At 37.8% G+C, this 21,665-nt stretch overlaps 1 protein-coding gene across 1 annotated transcript in view; it reads right to left on the reverse strand.

Annotated features, from left to right (window-relative positions):
- The window catches only part of DPH6 (diphthamine biosynthesis 6), a 192,772-nt gene that overhangs the window by 85,622 nt on the left and 85,485 nt on the right, over positions 1-21,665 (reverse strand). The gene's annotated exons all lie outside the window — the stretch shown is intronic.

Below are 21,665 nucleotides of genomic sequence, written 5' to 3' on the forward strand. Positions count from 1 at the left end.
TGCCTTCAATCTTTCCAGCATCAGGGTCTTTTCAAATGAGTCAGTTTTTCACAGCAGGTACCCAAACTATTGGAGTTTCAGCTTCAGCATCAGTCCTTCCAATGAATATTCAGGACTGATCTCCTTTAGAATGGACTGGTTGGATCTCCTTGTTGTCCATGCAACTCTCAAGAGTCTTCTCCAACACCACAGTTCAAAAGCCTCAATTCTTTGGGGTTCAGCTTTCTTCACAGTCCAATTCTCACATCCATACATGACCACTGGAAAAACCACAGCTTTGACTAGACAGACCTTTGCTGGCTGAGTAATATCCCTGCTTTTTAACATGCTGTCTAGGTTGGACTTTCCTTCCAATGAGCAAGTGTCTTAATTTCATGGCTGCAGTCACCATCTGCAGTGATTTTGGAATTCCCAAAATAAAGTCTCTCACTGTTACCATTGTTCCCCCATCTATTTGCCATGAAGTGATGGGACCGAATACCTTGATCTTAGTTTTCTGAAAGTTGAGTTTTAAGCCAGCTTTTTCACTCTCTTCTTTCACTTTCATCAAGAGGCTCTTTAGTTCTTCTTTGCTTTCTGCCATAAGGGTGGTGTCATCTGCATATCTGAGGTTATTGATATTTCTCCCCAAAATCTGGTTTCCAGCTTGTGTTTCATCCAGCCCAGCATTTCTCATGACATACTCTGCATACAAGTTAAATAAGCAGGGTGACAATATACAGCCTTGACGTATTCCTTTCCTGATTTGGAACCAGTCCATTGTTCCATGTCCAGTTTTAACTATTGCTTCTTGACCTACATACAAGTTTCTCAGGAGGCAGGTCAGGTGGTCTGGTATTCTTGTCTCTTGAAGAATTTTCCACAGTTTGTTGTCATCCACGCAGTCAGAGGCTTTGGCATAGTCAATAAAGCAGAAGTAGATGTTTTTCTGGAACTCTCTTGCTTTTTTGATGATCCAATGGATATTGGCAATTTGATCTCTGGTTCCTCTGCCTTTTCTAAATCCAGCTTCAACATCTGGAAGTTCACAGTTCACATACTGTTGAAGCCTGCCTTGGAGAATTTTGAGCATTACTTTGCTAGCATGTGAGAAGAGTGCAACTGTGAGGTAGTTTGAGCATTCTTTGGCGTTGCCTTTCTTTGGGATTGGAATGAAAACTGACCTTTTCCAGTCTTGTGGCCACTGCTGAGTTTTCCCAATCTGCTGGCATATTGAATGCAGTGCTTTTACAGCATCATCTTTCAGGATTTGAAATAGTTCAGCTGGAATTCCATCACCTCCACTAGCTTTTTTCATAGTGATGCTTCCTAAGGCTCACTTGACTCATTCTAGGTGAGTGATCACACCATCATGATTATCTGGGTCATGAAGATCTATTTTGCATAGCTCTTCTGTCTATTCTTGCCACCTCTTCTTAATATCTTCTGCTTCTGTTAGTTCCATGCCACATCTGTCTTTTATTGTACCTATCTTTACATGAAATGTTCCCTTGGTATCTCTAGTTTTCTTGAAGAGAACTCTAGTCTTTCCCTTTCTATTGTTTTCCTGTATTTCTTTGCATTGATCACTGAGGAAGGTGTTCTTATCTCTCCTTGCTATTATTTGGAAATCTGCATTCAAATGGGTATATCTTTCCTTTTCTCCTTTTTGTTTCACTTCTCTTCTTTTTACAGCTATTTGTAAGACCTACTCAGCAAACAGTTTGCCTTTTTGCATTTCTTTTTCTCAGGGATGGTCTTTATCAATGCCTCCTGTACAATGTCATGAACCTCCGTCCATAGTTCATCAGGCACTCTGTGTATCAGATTTAATCCCTTGAATCTATATATCACTTCCACTGTATAACTGTATGGGATTCCACTGTATAATCATAGGCAATAGTATCAGTAGATGAAGGAATACAATGATTTTAATCTGTATCTTAAAAAAAAAAAAAAGACTGGCAGAGGAACATCCAGGAAGTACTGATGATAGAGGATAAAGACACCTCAGATGAGAAGGACACAATGAATTCTTGTCAACAGAGTTACACGTCAGAAAACCCAACACTATATTCAGCAGTATCCCCCAGGGATGAGTGCTAACCTAGCTAGCATACCCATTAAAAATGTAATTTCAAATATGATCTAGTTTGCAGGTGAAAGCTAGAATGGATTAAAAAGAAAAGAAAATCAGTCAAGTACCTAGATGGACAGGGACAACACAGGGATTTGGAAGAACAGGCCCAGGATGAGATTTAATGAAAAGAAGTATAAAATAATACACTAAGGGAAGAATTATACACAACACAGGTATAAATTAGGGAACAGTTATCTAGAAAACAGATATGAAGAAAGTGACTAGTTACTAATAATAAACTGAATAAAAATTCTCTGAATAGGCATAAAAGAAAAGTCATCCTAGACATACAGAGTACAGAAGAAACTACTTTAGAGAGATGACTTCTTTATTAACACTCTGGTCTTTCCAAACTTGTCAGCCTACAAAGTACAATAGCGTTTCACATAAAAATAAATGTAATACTTTGAGATATTCTAAAATAACTTTGAAAGTCCTAAAACGATACCATAACAAAAAACAAAAATGAACAACAGGAATCTCTCATGTCTTTGAAGATTAAAGCAAATTTAAAATTTCTACTCTAAAATGATAGAGAAATATCTTCCCAAATTTCTTTGAAATAAATAGATTCTCCAGGAAAAGAGCTATTTCCTTTGTTTTCTTATTTCAGCACCTTTGTGAGAACATTTGCTTGTAACCTTTCTCTAACCTTCCTAGCCACTTTATTTTTATAAAAGTCATTGTATTAGTAGAAAAAAGGCAAAATGAAGTGTTTCTCGTTACATGCAAATATGGCATAGATCATAGAATAGTGAGTGATGTTATCAACGAGATCAAAATTTCAGTTATATTTTTATACCCTATATTGTTTATCTGAAGTTCTGTCAAAAGAAAGTATAAGGTCTTAAATATTATATATATGTGTGTGTCTGTGTGTGTTTCTCAGTAGATCATGAAAACAAATACCAGTCACTGAAGTTTTTCTTTGCACACTAAGTCAAGCCACTTTAAACTAATAATTGACATTTGTTATCTATTTAAAATGGGTTAATGTTCTATAATTCTCATTTATTATTCACCATAACCCCTAAATAATTATTTAATTCCTTTTAGTCTACATGAAGTCTCTGGGATTCTCTTCTATTTCTATCTCTCATTTTCTATTTCATAATATTAAACTAATCAGTTCTAGAATTATATACCCAGCTAAATTTGGCCATTCTTCAATACTAAGCCTACCTAGATAGACATTATTAGTTACATTTTTTTCAACAATCATTACTACTACCTATTAGAAATTCAATCCTATTACCTATTTAGCTCTGTGATTTTGAACAAGTTATGTAATTTCTCTGTATCTCAGTTTCCTTATCTATATAGTAAAGATAATTATAGCTCAACACTGAGTAAAATAATACAGAAAAATAACAGTGACAAGCATCTAGTAAGCACTTAGTAAATAATTTCTTCTGTTACTATAAATCTTCTTTATTATTACTAATATTATTCTATAACTATTTCAGTTACTACATCTACTATTACTACTACTAACTACCACCACTACTGTTTACTACTGTTGCTGCTGCTGCTGCTAAGTCACTTCAGTCGTGTCCGACTCTGTGCGACGCCATAGACGGCAGCCTATCAGGCTCCCCCGTCCCTGGGATTCTCCAGGCAAGAACACTGGAGTGGGTTGCCATTTCCTTCTCCAATGCATGGCAGTGAAATGTGAAAGTGAAGTCGCTCAGTCATGTCCGACCCTCCGCGACCCCATGGACTGCAGCCTACCAGGCTCCTCCGTCCATGGGATTTTCTAGGCAGGAGTACTGGAGTGGGGTGCCATTGCCTTCTCCAACTGTTTACTACTACAACTAGATAAAGGCCTAACTTGACAAACAAAGCCCTTCATTTCTGGGCTTTAATCTCTTGCTCATTATTACTTTTTAACAAAGGTTCCCCAACTTGTAATAGTTTTATGTGTCAATATGACTAGGCTAAGGAGTACCTAGATTGCTGATAAAACATCATTTCTGTGAGGATGTTTCTGGAAGAGATTTTGAAATGGTAGACTGGGTAAGGAAGATAGCCCTAACCTATGCAGGTGAGCATCGTCCAATCTCTTGAGGGCCTGAATAGAACAAAAATGTAGAGGAACGGCATATTTATTTGCTTGAGCTGGGACATCCACCTGTCCTCAGACATCAGTGTTCCTGGTTCTAGGGCTTTTGGACTCAGACTGAGACTTCCAACACTGGTCCCCTTGTTCTCAGGCTTTTGGGTTTGGATTGGAACTATATCACTAGTTTTTTAGGCTCCCAGCCTGCCAGTGGCACAGCATGGGACTTCTCAGCTTCCATAATCAGATGAACTAATCCTTCAAAACAAATCTCTTTCCAAATATCTTTATATATATTATTGGTCCTGTTTCTCTGGAGAATCCTGACTAATACACAACCCTTGACAACCAACTCTACAGTCCAGTTACAAACTTTTCAAACCTAGTGAGCCTTGAATAATCCAAAGATTAAGTAAGACTTTTGCTGAATCCGTATCATTCAGAACATATTACTAATTTTGAAGAAAGGCAAAATAGATCTTTAAAAGGTAAAAATCTAGCAGATAGTCAATCTACTCTGTAGAAAATACAGAGCTAAGCTCAGGTCCTAATCTGTGACTCATATAATTTGGGGAAAAAGTTGGTAAATTAACAATGTGTGTGTTCTTCCTACAAGTCATTGCACCCTCAGGGTCATATACTGAGTCCGCTTCTCACTCTGTGCTCTGCTTCTTGAGGTTCTTGTTTGTTTCTGTGGCCTCTAGTTCTCCTACATGCGGATAGCACCTCCATCTTTCTTTAAACTCTCTTGAGTACCAGAGTACAGCTGTTCCTTGGTATGTGAGGATTGATTCCAGGACCCCACTGTGGATACCAAAATCCTAGGACATTCAAGTCTCTTATATAAAATGGTGCAGCATTTAGATATAACATACACACATTCTCTCTAAAGAGAGAATACCTTAATAAAACAATGTACATGTCATGTAATAGTTATAAATACAATGACTAGATTAGCCAAGCAGACATCACAAGCTTATTTGTTGCTTAGATCACTGTTTTCCACAATTCTGTCAATATGAAGCACAACTGCAAGACTGCTGGGGAGCTAGTCCAGGCAGCTCTCTGACCTACCTCACCAATTGTAACAACAGAGAGAGTAAAAATGCTAGTTGCTCAGTCATGTCCAGATTCTTTGTGACCCCATGGACTATAGCCCACCAAGCTCCTCTGTCCATGTGATTCTCCAGGCAAGAATACTGGAGCAGGTTGCCATTTGCTTCTCCAGGGGATCTTCCTGACCCAGGGATTGAACCCAAGTCTCCCACATTAAAGGCAGATTCTTTACTCTCTGAGCCAACAGGGAAGGGTACAATAGAGAGGTCACTTGCAAAAACAGACACATACACATAAACTGATACAAAACATAGCTTCATTATTATTATTTGTACACCTAACTTGTATGTTCAGAAAGGATAAATATATCAATATATCAATACTCTTGTTTAAGAATCCAATGTCTGATTACAGAGGGTCAGATGTGCTTCTCAGAATATATTTTTAAATTCTGGAGACCAGAAATAGAACAAATCGTAATAATGCTTAATTCTGAACAGTAATTCATTTTTGCTATTTTATTTCTAACTTTATATTTCCTCAAACATTTTTACAATGTATTTACCTTTTCAATTAGGGGAAAATTTATTAAAACCCATATATGCATATATGTACTCATCCTATGAGCCGGTAAACTGGCAGACAAAATTATTCATGTGTTTATTATGCAGCAATTTATAAAGGCTTATTGTGTGACAGATCCTACACCAGGAAGGCTGAAACACATTTGAAAAAAGCACAGAGGTTAACCTTAAGCAATTAAAATCTAGTGGTGAGGGATGCAGGAGAATGGGCACACTGAGAAATTAAGTAAAATAAGTGACATAAATCCATACAGAGTATAATGGAACACAAAGGAAAGAATCTTTCTCAGGGGATGAGATTAGAAAATACTTTAAAAAAAATGTAATTGAAATAGATGCATGTATCTCAATGTTTGTTGCAGTACTTTTTACAATAGCTAGGACATGGAAGCAACCTAGATGCCCATCAACAGATCAATGAATACAGAAATTGTGGTATATATATAGAGTGGAATATTATTTAGCTATAAAAAGGAATGCATTTGAATCAGTCCTAATGAGGTGGATGAATCTAGAGCCTATTATACAGAGTGAAGTAAGTTAGAAAGAGAAAGACAAATATTATATATTAATGCATGCATATGGAATCTAGAAAGAAGTACTGATGAACCTATTTTCAGGAAAACAATTGAGATGCAGATATAGAGAACAGACTTGTAGACACAATGAGGGAAGGAGAGGGTGGGACAAATTGATGGAAAGTATGGAAACATATACAAAACTATATTTTAAATAGATAGCAAGTGGGAATTTTCTGTGTGACACAGGAAGCTCAATCTAGTGCTTTGTGACAACCTTAGAGGGGTGGGAGATTGGAGGGGGATTCAGAAGGGAGGGGACATATGTTTACCTGTGGCTGATTCAAGTTGATGCATGGCAGAAACCAACATAATATTGTAAAGCAATTATCCTCTAAAAAAAAATTATATTCCAAACATGCAACAGTCAGAAATGTTGATTCTTTGCCCTTTCTGATCATAAGAAAACAGATAACAGCTTCTACTGTCTTCCTCCTTCAAATAGGATTTGTGTACAAAATCCACCAAATTTTTTTCTTCAAAGAAACAAACCTGGTTATAAAAAGGAATGTGTATAATTTATCAGCTAACAAATAGACATATAACTATTTATCTCCATTTGGTATTTGATTGTGTGGTCAAATCTTCTATAGCAAACAGTAATCAATAATCATTAAAAAAAAAAAAAAAGAACATGTCAATCTGTTAGGGCCACAGAAGTGGGTCTTGTGCCAACCTGGCACCTTTGTTCTGTAACTCCTGGGATGCTTACTGCTTTTGTCTTGGGCCTGGTTCTCCGGAAAGTAAGAGTCCTCTGCTGGGTGAAAAGCTGCCCTGAGGGCTCCATGTAGCTTATATGGGCCCAGTTCAGGCCTGGTCCAAGGTTTTGTATCAGGTTGGGGCTGTATAAAATTATTAGACTTGTCCATGTATAACCTAGTCCCAAAGTCTTATTAACTACTAAGCCTTATCTGCATCTTTTAAAATCAAGACCCTAAGGCATCAGGAACACAGACACACAAGGACAGAAATCGACTTTTACTACGAAATGTACCTAGTGTGTCCTCATTTACATGCAAAGCTCTACCAGGCAACAGTTAGAAGGTACCAATTCAGAGACTGGGATGAAGACAGCATACCCTCAGTCATATGGTAGCAGTGAAAATTACAAGTTTAGAAGGGGGGGTTAAAGGTAGAAATTTAGACCCAAATTAGATTTATTCGCTCAATATTCACTTATCTTCATACTGAGAAGTTGATTCACAAAGCCAACAACATAAATTTTTCAACCAACTTTTAAAATGCAACTTCTATAAATGAGGATTATTATTTTTTATGTTTTTTAAACAGCTCTAGCTTTATTGAGATATAATTGACAAATAAAATTATAAGATGTTTAAAATGTGCAATGTGATGAAAACAAGCTGTCCCGTTTTACAAATGAAAACTAGGCCTATTTATTCCAAAGACGAGAAGATATGCAGCTTGCATTTATCGGGGATATTATTTTCTTTGAAAAATGCTTCAGTTACCAGTACTATTCTGTTAATGAGTTCCTGCCTGTTGAGAAAAAAATGATCTGTTGAATTTAAAATGTTTTTCATCTGAAAGGCATTCTAACATTTTTAATATGAACCATTCATTAAAGAAGAACACTTGCATTATAGCTCTGAGTGGTGATATTTGGACTTCTGGCAACGTGACATTATTAAATAAGAAACATTTGTGAATGCCAATGATATTCTGGGGACTGGATATTGAAACAAGAAATTTATGTGGCCAGTAAAGCACTGATGATTTTTCCTTAAACTTTTAATTCTTCACTTCAGAGAATTACACAAGTCCAGGTTAAGAAAAATAGCCACAGAAATGAATACTCTTTTACATGAAATAATTCTGAAAGTGACACTGAGAATTGCCAAGAGATATATTCAGGCATCTGACTAAAATTTTTGTTCGACTTATTATTGTTTCTCTTAGTATCATCAATATAAACCATTTCCAAAATGGAAAATGATCACCATCTGGAGTTCTGCCATTAAACAGTAAGCTCATGACGGAGTACTAGGTCACTAATTTGTAACATTATTATCTCCCTTTGTGAGCTTTCTCAATTAAACAGGGAAAAAGTTGTTAAGGAAATCATTTGACAAAGAAACTGTAGATTATCATAATCATTTGTCATTTATTTCCATTTTAAAACTAAAGTGATTTCTTTTACTTTTGGGTTTGCATCTTAGTTGTAACAGTATGACACTCCTAGTTGGAATACATCTGTCATTTGCTACCTGGAGTGCCTTCCAACCTCAATGTACAAATTCATACATTGCTAGTCAACCTAGGCCAAATTCAACCTGAAATAAAACTGAACTCTGGAACAATTCTTCCCTCCTTGGGTTTCCAAGAATATTCATCCTGCTAAGACGGGGACATTTTGAGGACTTCTGTGAAACTCTTTAATAACAACAACATGAATAAAGGATTAAGCTGTTACTCTTTGTGGGAAGAATAAAGAAACAATCAAGAATTATTCATTTCTAAACAAATCAGTTTGGTAGCAAGTGTTTACCCTGTTTAAAAGCTGCTTTCTAAACTCATTTTCTAAGCTCCTAAGAAAACTTTCTTTGATTGGAGATAATGTTTAAAATGCAACTTATATAAATGGGGATTATTGTATTTTATGTTTTTAAATTACTCCATCTTCACTGAGGAATAATTAACAGGCAAAATTGTAAGATGTTTAAAATGTTCAACATAAAGATCCATATGACTTAGACAGCATATTAAAAAGCAGAGACATTACTTTGCTGACAAGGTCCATATAGTCAAAGCTATGGTTTCTCCAGTAGTCACCTACAGATGTATGTGAGAGTTGGACCATAAAGAAGGCTGAGCACCGAAGAACAGATGCTTTTGAATTATGTTGTTGGAGAAGACTCTTGAGAGTCCCTTGGACTGCAAGGAAATAAAACCAGTCAATCCTAAAGGAAATCAACCCTGAATTCACTGGAAGGACTGATGCTGAAGCTTAAGCTCCACTACTTTGGCCACCTGATGTGAAAAACTGACTCAGTGGAAAAGACCCTGATGCTGGGAAAGACTGAAAGCAGGAGGAGAAGGGGATGACAGAGGAGAAGCTGGTGAAGGAGAGGGAAGCCTGGCATGCTGCAACCCATGGGGCTGCAGAGTAGGACACGACTGAGTTGACTGAACAACAATCAACAATACTTAGGTTGTTTCCATACCTTAGTTATTCTGAATAAAACTGCAATGAACTTGAGAATACAGATATCTTTCAGAGATAATGATTTCACTTCCTTTGGATTTATACCTGGAAGCAGAACTGCTGGATATGACAGTTCTATATTTAATTTTTTGAGATACTTCCATATTGCTTTTCATAGTGGCTGTTCAACGTACAAGACCATCAACACTGTACAAGTTTCCATATTCTCCGTATCCTTTCCCGCATTTCTTATCTTTTTGATAATGAATAATACTAACAGGTGTGAATTGATATTTCATAGTGATTTTGGTTTGTATTTCCCTGATAATTAGTGATTTTGAGCAACTTTTCACATATGGCTGGCCATTCATGTCTTCTTGGAAAATGTCTCTTCAGGTCTTTTGCCTATTTTTTAAATTGGGTTACTGTTTTTTGTTTTTTTTCTTTTCTTTTAGTTTTAATTTATTTTTGAGGAGGGGGCAGTATTGAGTTGTTTGCATTCCTTGCATACTTCAGATATTAACTCCTTTAGTTTGCATATATTTTTTCCCATTTCATAGAATGTCTTTTACTTTGCTAATGATTTCTGAGGTTGAACAGACCTTTTTAGTTTATGGAGACCCATGTGTATACTTTTGCTTTTGTTGTCTTTGCTTTTTGTGTCAAGTTCAAAAAAATCAGGAATGTACAATGGGCAAAGGAGTTTATCACCTATGTTTTTGTCTAGGAATTTAACCAGTTTCAGATCTTACATTCAAGTCTTCAATACGTTTTGAGTTGATTTTAATGTATGGTGTAACACAGGGGTTCAGTTTCATCCTGTTGCATGTGGCTAACTAGTTCTCACTGCCATTTATTGAAGAGACTATTCTTTGCCCATTGTACATTCCTGACTCTTTTGTCAAAAATTAACTGTCGATATATGCACAAGTTTATTTCTGAGTTTTCTATTCTGTTCTATTAATCTGTGTGTCTGTTTTATGCCAACACCATATTGTTTTGATTACTAGTATTTTGCAATATAGTTTGATTCCATCTTTGTTCTTTCTCAAGATTGCTTTGGCTATTTGGGAAATTTTTGTGGTTCCATACAAATTTCAGGATTTTTTTTCCTACTTCTACAAAAAACACCACTGGAATTTTGATAGGGCTGCACTGAATCTGTAAATTGCTTTGAGCAGTATGGTCATTTTAACAACATTAATCTTGCCAATTGAGTGCCAAATGCTAAGTACTTAACACTCTTGCACAATTGGCTTTACATTTTTAAATGACTAGGTAGGAATACTGATTGGAAAAGTGTACAGAAGCAAAATAACTACTGAAGGAACCCTAAAGAAATCTACATAAGAAATGATTGAAGTCTAAAGTAAGGCAGTGTTTATGATGATGATGATGAAAAGACTTATTTGTGATATAAGAAAAGATTAACAGTTTGGTGGCATGTGGCTGAGAAAAAAATCCAGAAAGCTCTCAATATTTTGGCTTGGTTACTTGATGGGGAGCAATGGCATTACTTTTATAAGAAATACACAAATTTGAGGAGGAATATGATGTGAACATTACATTGCCAACAAAGGCTATGGTTTTTCCAGTGGTCATGTATAGATGTGAGAGTTGGACTGTGAAGAAAGCTGAGCGCCGAAGAATTGATGCTTTTGAACTATGGTGTTGGAGAAGACTCTTGAGAGTCCCTTGGACTGCAAGGAGATCCAACCAGTCCATTCTGAAGATCAGCTCTGGGATTTCTTTGAAAGGAATGATGCTAAAGCTGAAACTCCAGTACTTTGGCCACCTCATGTGAAGAGTTGACTCATTGGAAAAGACTCTGATGCTGGGAGGGATTGGGGGCAGGAGGAGAAGGGGACGACAGAGGATGAGATGGCTGGATGGCATCACTGACTCGATGGACATGAGTCTGAGTGAACTCCGGGAGTTGGTGATGGACAGGGAAGCCTGGCATCCTGTGATTCATGGAGAGTTGGACACGACTGAGCGACTGAACTGAACTGATGATGTGTACTATTTTGGACATCAAGCTTTATGTGTCTTTGGTCAATGAATGAGACCTGCTCAGCAGACATTCGAGTATGGAGCTCAAAGAATATATAATTGGGTGACATAAATGTGTACATCAGTGGTAACTGAAGCCAGAAGAAGAGATGACATGAGGTCAAATGGTAGTGTAGACTAAAAGAGGGTGAAAAATGAAGCCATAAGGAAACATAACATTTATAAAGTGGGTAGAGAAAGAAGGATCTTGAAAGACAACTAAGGACAGAAAAACAGATGGAAAACTAAGACAGAAGGAAATCACAGAAGCCATGGTCAAAGAAGAAAAGTTTACTAGCTCCTAAAGAGATCAAATTGGGAAATGAGTATGTCAAGGCTGTATATTGTCCCCTTGCTTATTTAACTTTATGTAGAGTATATCATGTGAAATGACAGACTAGATGAAGCACAAGCTGGAATCAACATGGCTGGGAGAAATACCAATAACCTCAGATATGCAGATGACAACACCCTTATGACAGAAAGCAAAGAAGAACTAAAGAGCCTCATGATGAAAGTGAAAGAGGAGAGTGAAAAAGCTGGCTTAAAACTCAACATTCAAAAAACAAAGATCATGACATCTGGGCCCATCACTTCATGGCAAATAGATGGGGAAACAATGGAAACAGTGACAGAGTTTTATTTTATTGGGCTCCAAAATGACTGCAGATGTTGACTAAGGCCATGAAATTAAAAGATGCTTGCTCCTTGGAAGAAAAGCTATGACAAACCTAGATAGCATATTAACAAGCAGAGACATTACTTTGCGAACAAAGGCCCATATACTCAAAGCTATGGTTTTTCCAGTAATCATGTATGGATGTGAGAGCTGGACCATAAATAAAGCTGAATGCCAAAGAATTGATACTTTTGAACTGTGGTGTTGGAGAAGACTCTTGAGAGTCTCTTCGACAAAAAGGAGATCAAACCAGTCAGTCCTAAAGGAAATCAGTCCTGAATATTCATCGGAAGGACTTTTGTTGAAGCTAAAACTCCAATCCTTTGGCCTCCTGATGCGAAAAACTGACTCAGTGGAAAAGACCCTGATGCTGGCAAAAACTGAAGTCAGAACAGGGAGATGACAGAGGAGGAGATGGTTGGATAGTATCACTGGCTCAATGGACATGAGTTTCAGCAAACTCTGGGAGATGGTGAAGGACAGGGAAACCTGGCGTGCTGCAATCCATGGGGTTGCAAAGAGTCAGACACGACTGAGTGACTGAACAACAACCAACAATACTTAGGTTGTTTCCATACCTTTGTTATTCTGAATGAAACTGTAATGAACATGAGAGTACAGATATATTTCAGAGATAATGATTTCACTTCCTTTGGATTTGAAAAAAAAAAAAAGAGTAAGACATGACTGAGAGACTGAATTGAACTGAACTAAAAGAGGTCAAAGAAAGGAAAGACTGAAGTGAAAATGAATAAAACAAGGATTTAGTTGTCATTGACAACTAAAGAAGAACGTTTTAATATACTGGTGTTGATGAGAAAAAAATGGAAGCAGCATATGAGAATGTGCAATGAGGAAGAAAATAAACATCAATAAATATTCCAAAAAGATCTCTTGTAGAGAGATGGTACAATTGCTAGGAAAGAATGTAGGATTAAGGAGGAACGCATAATGTTTAGTATTGCATGATCATAAAATATAGTGGTGGCACCACCATGAAAAAAAATTACATGTCTGAGTTCAGTCTTACTTCTGCTAACATACAGAAACATTATCCAGGTCAAGAATGACCATAAGAAAATGTATGTATCTTTTGGACTCTGTGGGAGAGGGAGAGGGTGGGATGATTTGGGGGAATGGCATTGAAACATGTATAATATCATATAAGAAACAGACCACCAGTCCAGGTTCAATACAGGATGCTTGGGGCTGGTGCACTGGGATGACCCGGAGGGATGGTACGGGGAGGGAGGTGGGTTCAGGATGGGGAATACATGTATGCCCGTGGCAGATTCATGTTGATGTGTGGCAGAAAGTAATTAGCCTCCAATTAAAATAAATAAATTTAAATAACAAAAAAAGAAAATGTATGTAGCTTAATAATCTAAAAGCACAGTTGTCCTCCGAAAAGTAAAAGAAAATGAGAGAAAATTTCTTACTTTTATCTCAAATTGTACTCTCAGAAGAAAAACTTTAAAAATATTTCTAACTTAGGCATTTCACTACAGTACTGCTAGTTCAGATCTTCTCAGCTCTCCTTAGAATAATATCAATGCAATGGTCCTTGCTCTCTCCACCTGTAATTTCTTCTTCTCCCTCTAGCTGATCAACTAGCAGATTTATGTTCCCAAAAGCAATCCCTTCACATTTCCCTACTGGCCAAATTCATTTCTCTCTCTAATCCAGACTTATTTACATAAATCCTTTATGTAATTACCTTCTATTTAGACTGAACAGACTAGTTTCCTATCTTACTCTTTCCATTTGTCATTGTCTACCAATCCTCTGACCACAATCTCCATTAAATGAAATCCTACTTATTCTTCACAACCCATGAAACTTTGTCTGATCCCTCTGATCAGAGGTGATTTCTACTGCCTTTCAACTCTTTCTAACTCTTACTTTATACACTTCTTGAGTCACATTACAAATACTATTTTATACATATATAAAATACATTTTACATATATGCTTATATATACATAAAATAACAAAAAACTCTATCTGATTCTGTTGACATTCACAGGCACCCAGTACTGTGTTTTACATTAACTTACCAAAAAAGCACATAAGAAGAATTCAGTCATTACTATAGATACTACAATGATAAAAGTGAAAGGATGAGCAATTAAGTGTAACATTACAGTTACACTTTATAATATTATCACTTTGATGACTGTACCAGTCAAAGTACAACTAGAGGGAGAAAAAAAGAAACCACTCTAAGAATTTAAAGAAAAGTTGTCATTTAGTTGCAAAGTCATGTCTGAACTTTTATGACCCCAAGGACTGCAGCACACCAGGCTTCCCTATCCTTCACTATCTCCCAGAGTTTGCTAAATTCATGTCCATTGAGTCAGTGATGCTATGCAACCATCTCATCCTCTATTGCTTCCCTTCTCCTCCTGCCCTCAATCTTTCCCAGCATCAGGGTCTTTTTCAGTGAGTCAGCTCTTCACATCAGGTGGCCAAAGTATTAGAGCTCCAGCTTCAGCATCAGTCTTTCTAATGAATATTTAGGAATGATTTCCTTTAGGATTGACTGCTTGGATCTCCTTGCCATCCAAGGAACTCTCAAAGAGTCTCCTCCAGCACAATTCAAAAGCATGAATTTTTCAGTGCTCAGCCTTTTTTATGGTCCAACTCTCATATCCATACGTGACTACTGAAAAAATCACAGCTTGACTACACAGACCTTTGACAGCAAAGTGATGTCTCTTCTTTTTAATACTCTGTCTAGCTTTGTCATAGATTACCTTCCAAGGAGCGAGTGTCTTTTAATTTCGTGGCTGCAGTCACTGTCCACAGTGATTTTGGAGACTAAGAAAAGAAAATCTGTCCCTGTTTCTACTTTTCCCCCATCCATTTGCCATGAAGTGATAGGGCTGGGAATTAATTACATTGGTTACAGAACAGAGAAGCCTACAGAACACTGAGAGAACTCAGGAACCAGAAATTGCAGAAAGCAGTTATTATCTGTAGTTTGGGTTTCTCCTTTACTCTACACTACTGCCACTCACAACACTTTTGCCCACAAATGTCAGGAAAAGGTTGTCCCACATCAAGTAATTCTGCAACATCTGCTAATGTCCTACAACTTAACTCAACTCTGACCCTGCCTGCCTGGAAACAGCACCCTACAGGTTAAGTGCTCAGTCTTACAAGACTATTCTCACAACTCCTTCAGATGCCAGTCTAAAGCAGTGGGTCTCCAGGTGCCTACAACTTTTTCTCCAATTGTCTACAAATCAGAGGACCCTTGAACATTTTGAATTTTGAACCAGGTGAATACACTGCCTATTCAATAAATAAATAAAATTAATGGCAACTTCAACAGAGAAATTCTCTGAATCTTTTTGCCCTTAGCAAATTTGGCAGGAAACTGATTTCCAAACCAATTTAATTTTTTCCCCTCTCTTTAAGAGAGAGAAAAATTCAAGGGAAAAATTCCAATTAGCCTTGATCTACATATTATTGCCTGAAGTGCTGTTACAACTATACAGTCACTAGGTTTAAGACTCTAGCAGAATGTTGCCACATAAACATATGGAATTACACAAAGGAAAAGCAAATAGGAGGACCAGTTACATTCTTAACTCTTCTTTGCCCCTGATAAACTCAAAATAAAGAAAGCACCAACAGACATAACATTAAAGTTTCAAAGCAGAGACTGTAGTTTTCAGATTTTTTAAAAAGTTAACCTGCTAATAGTCTGCATGCACATGGTTAGGATAATTAAGTTAAAACACAGATTTATTTGCCAATTTTTCTTGGTAGATAATATTTTAGTTATTCATTTAGCATCCCTGAGGAAAAAGAATGCTGACCACCAGCCAAACTGTTTTTCTCAAACCATACTGGAATACTATATAAATGTAAATGTCAAATAAATAAAGATTTTCTAATGTTTAGTATTAGTCATCAATAAGGTTCAGTTCAGTTCAGTCACTCCGTCGTGTCTGACTCTTTGTGACCCCATGGACTGCAGCCCGCCAGGCCTCCCTGTCCATCACCAATGCCTGGAGTTTACCCAAACTCATGTCCACTGAGTCAGTGATGCCATCCAACCATCTCATCCTTTGTCATCCCTTCTCCTCCTGCCCTCAATCTTTCCCAGCATCAGGATCTTTTCCAATGAGTCAGCTCTTCGCATCAGGTGGCCAAAGCACTGGAGTTTCAGCTTCAGCATCAGTCCTTCCAATGAACACTCAGGACTGATCTCCTTTAGGATGGACTGGTTGGATCACCTTGCAGTCCAGGGACTCTCAAGAGTCTTCTCCAACACCACAGTTCAAAAGCATCAATTCTTCGGCGCTCAGCTTTCCTTATAGTACAACTCTCTCATCCATACATGACTACTGGAAAAACAATAGCCTCGACTAGATGGACATCTGTTGGCAAAGTAATCTCTGCTTTGTAATATGCTGTCTAGGTTGTCTAGGTCTAACATGCTGTCTAACTTTCCTTCCAAGGAGTAAGTGTCTTTTAATTACATGGCTACAGTTACCATCTGCAGTGATTATGGAGCCCAAAAGAATAAAGTCTGCCACTGTTTCCACTGTTTCCCTATCTATTTGCCATGAAGTGCCAAAATCACTGCAGATGCTGATTGCAGCCATGAAATTAAAAGACGCTTACTCCTTGGAAGGAAAGTTATGACTAACCTAGACAGCATATTAAACCAGAGACATTACTTTGCCAGCAAATGTCCATCTAGTCAAGGGTATGGTTTTTCCAGTGGTCATGTATAGATGTGAGAGACTATAAAGAAAGCTGAGCACTGAAGAATTAATGCTTTTCAACTGTGGTGTTGAAGACTTGAGTCCCTTGGACTGCAAGAAGATCCAACCAGTCCATTCTAAAGGAGATCAGTCCTGGGTGTTCATTGGAAGGACTGATGTTGAAGCTGAAACTCCAAAAATTTGGCCACCTGATGCGAAGAGCTGACTCATTGGAAAAGATCCTGATGCTGGGAAAGACTGAGGGCAGGAGGAGAAGGGATGACAGAGGATGAGATGGTTGGATGGCATCACTGACTCAGTGGACATGAGTTTGGGTAAACTCTGGGAGTTGGTGGTGACAGGGAGGCCTGGCATGCTGCCATTCATGCAGTAGCAAAGAGTCGAACATGACTGAGTGAACTGTACTGAACTGAACTGATGGGACTGGATATCATGATCTTAGTTTTCTGAATGTTGAGCTTTAAGCCAACTTTTTCACTCTCCTCTTTCACTTTCATTAAGAGGCTCTTTAGTTCTTCTTTGCTTTCTGCCATAAGGGTGGTGTCATCTGCATATCTGAGGTTATTGATATTTTTCCTGGCAATCTTGATTCCAGCTTGTGCTTCATCCAGCCCAGTGTTTTTCATGATGTACTCTGCATATAAGTTAAATAAGCACACAGCTTTGACGTACTCCTTTTCTTATTTGGAATCAGTATGTTGCTCCATGTCCAGTTCTAACTGTTGGTTCCTGGCCTGCATACAGGTTTCTCAAGAGGCAGGTCAGGTGGTCTGGCATTCCCATCTCTTCAAGAATTTTCCACTATTTGTTGTGATCCACAAAGTCAAAGGCTTTGGCATGTTCACTAAAGCAGATGTTTTTCTGGAACTCTCTTGCTTTTTTGATGATCCAGCGGATGTTGGCAATTTGATCTCTTGTTCCTTTGCCTTTTCTAAATCCAGCTTGAACATCTGGAAGTTCATGGTTCACGTATTGTTGAAACCTGTTTTGGAGAATTCTGAGCATTACTTTACTAGCATGTAAGATGAGTTCAATTGTGTGGTAGTTTGAGCATTCTTTGGCATTGCCTTTCTTAGGGACTGGAATGAAAACTGACCTTTTCCAGTCCTGTGACCACTGCTGAGTTTTCCAGATTTGCTAGAATATGGAGTGCAGCACTTACACAGCATTATCTTTCAGGATTTGAAATAGCTCAAATAGAATTCCATCACCTCCACCAGCTTTGTTTGTTGTGATCCTCCCTAAGGCCCACTTGACTTCACATTCCAGGATGTCTGGCTCTAGGTTAGTGTTCACACCATCGTGATCATCTGGGTCATGAAGATCTTTTTTGTACAGTTTTTTGTATATTCTTGCCACCTCTTCTGAAAAATCTTCTGCTCCTGTTAGGTCCCTACCATTTCTGTCCTTTATTGAGCCCATCTTTGCATGAAATGTTCACTTGGTATATATCATTTTCTTGAAGAGATCTCTAGTCTTTCCCATTCTATTGTTTTCCTCTATTTCTTTTCACTAATTACTGAGGGAGGCTTTCTTATCTCTCTATTCTTTGGAACTCTGCATTCAAATAGGTATATCTTTCCTTTTCTCCTTTGTTTTTCACTTCTCTTCTTTTCACAGCTATTTGTAAGGCCTCCCCAGACAGCCATTTTGCTTTTTTGTATTTCTTTTTCTGGGGGGATGGTCTTGATCCCTGTCTCCTGTACAATGTCACAAACCTCCGTTCATAGTTCATCAGGCACTCTGTCTATCAGATCTAGTCCCTTAAATCTATTTCCCATTTTGACTTTATAATCATAAGGAATTTGATTTAGGTTTTACCTTAATGGTCTAGTGGTTTTCCCTACTTTCTTCAATTTAAGTCTGAATTTGGCAATAAGGAGTTCATGATCTGAGCCACAGTCAGTGCCTAGTCTTGTTTTTGCTGACTGTATAGAGCTTCTCCATCTTTGGCTGCAAAGAATATAATCAATGATTTCAGTGTTGACCATCTGGTGATGTTCATGTGTTGAGTCTTTTCTTGTGTTGTTGGAAGAGGGTGTTTGCTATGACCAGTGTGTTCTCTTGGCAAAACTCTATTAGCCTTGCCCTGCTTCTTTCTGTATTCCAAGGCCATATTTGCCTGTTACTCCAGGTGTTTCTTGACTTCCTACTTTGCATTCAAATAAGGTAGCATTCTCTAATTAAAGAATATTGCCCCCATAACTGCACTGGGAAGTAACACATGCATGAAAAGTTCATTCAGAAGATCTTTGATATCAAGAGTCAGGACATAAAAGGCCCAGTCCCATGAAGAGAGGAATTAGAATACTGCCCCTCATACTACCTACTCAAATTGGGAAAACTGAAAAAAAGAAAATTAAACTTCTACCACCATTCTCTCTCCTTTCAGTTTTATCCCCACAACTGGATAATAAATTACTGCAACATAGGACTAAGTAAAGTATATTATCCTGGAGGTGGTGGTGGTGGTTGTTCAGTCAGTAAGTTGTATCTGACTCTTTGTGACCCCACGAACTGTAGCACACCAGGCTTCCCTGTCCTTCACCATCTCTTGGAGTTTACTCAGATTCATGTCCATTGAGTCAGTGATGCCATCCAACCATCTCATCCTCTGCTGCCCTCTTCTCTTCTGCTGCCATCAATTTTTCCCAGAATAAGGGTCTTTTCTGATGAGTTGGCTCTTCAGAAAAAGAGGTGGCCAAAGGAGCTTCAGCTTCAGCATTAGTCCTTCCTGAAGGGCTAATGCAGCCACAATAGGGAAAGTGGAGATGTGCTGCTTACAAACAAGATGTTCTGCCAAGGAGACGGACACAACCTTGAGACTAATGGTCCCTTGCAAATGAGGGAACATTTCCTTCTTGTGATAAGGGCTCTGGACAGACTCTGCAGTAGGCCGGAATTTCACTCCCTCTTGCAGTACGATAACATGTATGCACCTGCGCTGTACTGAAAAGGCTTATTCATGCAGTCTGGAATTCTGCCTAGGGGGGCTTTATAATAATAAAGCGCAAATAGTTTGCGCAGTTCTGTTCCTCTGGCCGGAGTGTGTGTACCGTCTGTCTCTTGTGTGTGTGTGTCTTGTTTTGTGTCATTTCACTTGTAATCTCCAACACCTTCCAATGAATATTCAGGATTGACTTCCTTTAGGATTGACTGGTTTGATCTCCTTGTAGTCGAAGGGACTCTCAAAGACTCGTCTCCAGCACAATTCAAAAGCATCAGTTCTTCAGTGCTCAGGCTTCTTTATTGTTCAACTCTCATATCCATATATGACTACTGAAAAAATCATAACTTTCACTATACAGACCTTTGTCAGCAAAGTGATGTCTCTGCTTTTGAATATGCTGTCCAGGTTTGTCATAACTTTCCTTCCAAGGAGCAGGCCTCTTTTAATTTCATGGTTGCAGTCACCATCTGCAGTGATTTTGAAGCACAAGAGAGTAAAATCTGTCACTGCTTCCACTTTCCCCACTTCTTATTATCCTGGTACCAGCTGTCAAACATTAAATATTGCATAGAATGAAGATAGGATGAGAGTGAGAGTTAAAACACAGAGATGGTCTTTTATAAGTGTTCTTTCCATACATACATCCAAGAGACTGCTGGTGTGATTTGCTATTTTCAGGGTACCAGTTATAGGACAGATTTGGAAATAAATCCAAAGATCAGCAGTGGATTCAGAAGCTATAGACATCATTTATTTGGTTTCTCTGAACCTTCTGTTTGAAGGCCCTCAGAAATCATAAATCTGGAACTCAATCAGAACCAGTATTCCAAACTTACCGAGGTCTTTCCAGACAAAGTATTGACAAAGATGACATCCAATTACAATTAAGGAGACTGCAGTGCTATTGAAAACATATTAAGTTGAATTATATACTTCTTACATCAAGTCTTTGATATTCTGATATTATTTATAGAAAAGCAAACTTTTTTAATGCATTTGGTGAAAAACACATTTAATGTTGCTTTGAAGCATTTAATTATTTTGCCAGTTGTACACATGTCAACATTTTTATCACATTGATTTCTGGAGTAAAAACATCAGAGTAACCTGAAATTAATACATACTAGATAAAAAAGATAGTCAAGAAGAGGGGTAAGAGTAGTGGAGCAGAATAATAATAAATTACAGCAAGAACAAAAAAGAGAAAGGACAGAATATTAAAAAGCAAAGTAAGCCACAATATCTGCCCTCAAGAAGCTTATTGTAGCTGGAGAAAAAGATATATGAATAGAGAATTAATAATACAAAACAAGAAATGAAAAGAACAAAATAAAAATTTTTATAAAACAAAGCAGCAAAACATTACTGCAAGTGGCTACAGAGGTTATTGAGATTTAAGACAACTGAAGGCTTACAACAGCTTACAACAAAGATATGACACTGAAAGATGAACTCCCTAAGTTGGTGGGTGCCCAGTATTCTACTGGAGAAGAATAGAGCAACAGCTCCAGAACGAATGAAGAGGCTGAGCCAAAGCAGAAACATACTCAGTTGTGGATGTGTCTGGTGGCGAAAGTAAAGTCCAATGCTGTAAACAACAATATTGCATAGAAACCTGGAATGTTAGGTTCATAAATCAAGGTAAACTGCAAGTGGTCAAACAGGAGATGGTAAGAGTGA

The sequence above is a fragment of the Ovis canadensis genome, chromosome 7 (genome assembly GCF_042477335.2).
Source record: "Ovis canadensis isolate MfBH-ARS-UI-01 breed Bighorn chromosome 7, ARS-UI_OviCan_v2, whole genome shotgun sequence".
NCBI lineage: Eukaryota > Metazoa > Chordata > Mammalia > Artiodactyla > Bovidae > Ovis > Ovis canadensis.